At 39.7% G+C, this 3,750-nt stretch overlaps 1 non-coding gene across 1 annotated transcript; it reads left to right on the top strand.

The window, feature by feature from the left end:
- Positions 1-1,257: 1,257 nt before the first annotated feature.
- Positions 1,258-1,331, top strand: TRNAI-GAU. The gene has a single exon. It is a non-coding gene; the product is annotated as a tRNA-Ile (tRNA).
- Positions 1,332-3,750: the final 2,419 nt, after the last annotated feature.

The raw sequence follows: 3,750 nt of genomic DNA, 5'->3' as shown, positions 1-3,750 counted from the left end.
ACTTCTGAACTGACTTTTCTGCTGTGTGCTGGGCCCACCTGCTGTGTGCCTTCCCCACTTGTTACAGAAAACCAGAGCTGCACAGTGGGTAAAGTGGTTAAAACAAAGTTTATTCAGGAACTTTTGCAGTGGGGGTTAGAGACCTCAGTATAGAACTGGGCTCAACTCCAAATACAGCACGGACAAATGGGACTTATAGCCAAGCAGCAGAGTGGAGGTCGTTGGATGGAAAATTACTAAGTGGAAACAACAGGAGTGTATTACCTCCGTTTCTCTTGCTTATAACAGAATACCTGAAACTTGGTAATTTATAAAGAAATAGAATTTATTTCCTACAGTTTGGAGGCCAGGAAGTCCAAGGTCCAGGGAACACATCTAGTGAGGGCCTTGTTCTTGGTGGTGCCTCTCTACAACAACACAGGTATCACATGGCAAGAGATGGCATGAGCAAGAGAGAGTTAACCTCTTACTTGCCCTTCTTGTAAAGCCGTCAGAACCATGCCCATTACTCCACGAAGGGATCAGTCCATTCATGAGGGCAAAGTCCTCACAATCTAATCACCTCTTAAAGGCCCCACCTTTCAAATACGATAACTGGATTTCCCACACTCTTAACACTGTTACAATGGGGGTGAAGCTTCAATGAGTTTTGGGGGGACATTCAATCCACAGCATGGAGTACGGGGGATTCTGGCTCAACTGACCTGACAGGATTCTTGCTGAAGGCAGGCCAGGGTGATTAGATATCACCTGGAGGATGGTGGAGGATGAGGAACCCACTGAGATATCAAAGGTGATCAGACTTTGAGGGTGGGGAACTCTGGCTAAACGAACTTAGCAGGATTTTTGCTAAAACGGGGCAGTGAAGGCCCAATAAGGATGGACACTGAAGCCAAAGGTCAAAGCCTAGTTGAGAAGAAGATTTAGAGGAACATGACTAAAGTTTGGTCAAGAAGGCAGTCTTTGTCAAGCTCCAAATACAGGTGGGAGACCCTGGGTTTCCATGAGCCCTTCCACTGGAAGCCTTGGATGTGGTTCCTGCTGTGTTTTTCCAGAGTTCTGCCAAATGTGTTTTCCTTGTTGGAATATTTGCTTGGTTCTTGGGCTGTGCTTGCTCAGGAATCTCCCCTGTCCCTGGCCTGGCGGTATGGTCAGCTGCCTGTCCTAGGCCTAAGGCCTCCACCAACCTCTCCCCAGCTTGGTCCCAGTCACTGGTCCAGGACCAGGGCCAGCGTAGAAAATAGTTGAAAGTGGGCTGGCTGGTTAGCTCAGTTGGTTAGAGTGTGGTGCTGATGACACCAAGGTCCAGGGTTCAATCCCTGTATTGGCCAGCTGCCAAAAACAAAACAGACAAGCAAAACAGTTGAAAGTAAACAAATGGACAAAGATACCATAAAGTTCCTACCCGAAAGAAAACTGGTACAGTTATGTTGATATCAGACAAAAGAAACTTTAAGGCAAAAAATACCTGAAACGAATAGGGTTGTTTTATGCTAATAAAAGTTTTATTTCATCAGGAAGGTAACAGTTTTAAATTTGTATACACCTAATAATGTAGTCTCAAAAAACATAGACCAAAAAACTGATTAAACTACAAGGAAATATAGAGAAACTCACAATCCTAAGGGGAGATAAAAAGACTAAAATCAAAAAGGAAATAGAAAATTGGCAGACCATAATTGGCCTGACCCAATGGACTTATATATAGAACATTGCATCCAACAAACTGTACAGTACATAGAGGGAACCCTAATATAAAATTAAGTTAACAATAATATATCAAATTGATTCATAATTGTAACAAATGTACCACACTAATATAACTTATCAATAATAGGAGAAAACTCTGTATGTGGGTGGGGAGAGGGTATCTATACTTTCTGCTCAATTTCTCTGTAAAACTAAAACTGTTATAAAAATAAAAAGAGATTAAAAAAAAGAACATTGCATCCAACAGTAACAGTTTATATATTCTCTTCAGAGACAAGAATAGACAAAGAACATTGACACACATAGACCATCTATTAGGCTATAAAGTAAGTCTCTGTAGAGCAAATTTCAAAAGACTGAAATTATCCAGAGTATGTTCCCTAAACACATACAATTAAGCTAGGAATCAATAACAAAGGTATAACGGGAACATCCTTATATGTTTGGAAATTTAGGAATACATTGACAAATAATCCAACAGTTGGAGAACTCAAAAATGGAAATTAGGTAACATTTTGAACTGATTGGTGATGAGCCTACTACATAAAAATGTGTCAGATGCAGCCAATCAGAACACAGAGGGAAATTAATAATCTTGAAATGTGTGTATTGGGGGCCGAGCCATGGTGCAGTGGCGCTCCCGCCGCGGGTTCGGATCCTGTATAGGGATGGCCAGTGTGCTCACTGGCTGAGCGCGGTGCAGCCGGTCTCAAAAAAAAGGACAAAAAAAAAAAAAAAAAAAAGAATACAAAGATGATTGTGAGGCATCTCTTATACCACAAAGTGATCACCCTAGATAACTTACACTCTAGTTCTTTTATTTAGTCTTTATTTATCTTTATATATTTATTTAACTTCAACGTTACAAACTGTTCAACTAGTATGGTGAGTAACCAGGAGTCTGGACAGCACCTATATAGGTGCTGCCATCTATGAACTTCTAAAATGTTATTCTAGTAACTTCTTAAACTAGATTAATTTATACGAAAGGATAAAAGCCTACCTAAAACCAAAACGCTGAATTAATGAATACTTGTAAAAAGAAATATGTTTTGGTTCTTTAAGTAAAATTATAATTTCTAACTAAGTATTTCCAAAGAAAACAATTTTAAGAGGCTTTTTGCTTAAAGTTTTGTTTGTTCATGCATAGGCTAAAATTCTCACCTTACTGACGTACACACCTAGAAACTACTTTCTTCACAGGACTGTACAAAGTTAAGCCCAGTCCAGATTCGACTCTCTCCAATTCTGTAATGGTACTACTAGTAACCTAATAATTCCCTCTATACCTTCCTCCTTACCACCAAACTCCACATTTATTCAGGGTGGCAAAATCCCCTGTTCCACATAATGGATACTGCTCAGTTAATATCATTCCTCTTTGTTAGATAAGTGTGTTCTGAGCCTTCCTTGTGGCCATGTGACCGAGTCCCAGCTAAAGAGAAGAGAAAATTTCTTGGGGAGCTTCTGGGAAATATATTTTCATTCCTAATAAGAGAGGCAAGATCATTTCAAAATGTCTAGAGTCTTTTTAATATCACCAATGTTCATTCTGCAGTGGTAATTCCCACAACTCAGGTCAACACACACTTCACATTCAAGTATGTACAGACTATATATTATACTTCTTTCAGGGCCCTTGCAGTGTGGGTAAACATCAGAATGTAAACTCCATAAAGGCATGCACTGCTTCATTTGACTAATATTTACTGAACGCCTATTATGTGCCAGGCCCTGTGCTGGGCACTGGAGTAATGAGCAAATCAAAATCCCTGCTGCTAAAACATAGTTGGTACTCAGTAAATACTTAAAGAATTGCAAATTCAAATGATTACTGAACTAAGACACTGGTAGAATAAATCATTTATACATGTTTGTTTTGTTTTGTTTTTTGTGGGGTTTTTTGGCAGTTGTCCAGTACAGGGATCAAACCCTGGATCTTGGTGTTCTAAGCACCACACAGTAACCAACTGAGCTAACGAGCCAGCCCCAAATAAACCACTTTTAAAGTATGGCTGAAACTAATATTCAGATAATTTT

The sequence above is a fragment of the Galeopterus variegatus genome, unplaced genomic scaffold (genome assembly GCF_000696425.1).
Source record: "Galeopterus variegatus unplaced genomic scaffold, G_variegatus-3.0.2 Scaffold424, whole genome shotgun sequence".
NCBI lineage: Eukaryota > Metazoa > Chordata > Mammalia > Dermoptera > Cynocephalidae > Galeopterus > Galeopterus variegatus.
Note: the sequence above shows the minus strand (reverse complement) of the source record. Positions and strands in the feature narration are given on the sequence as shown.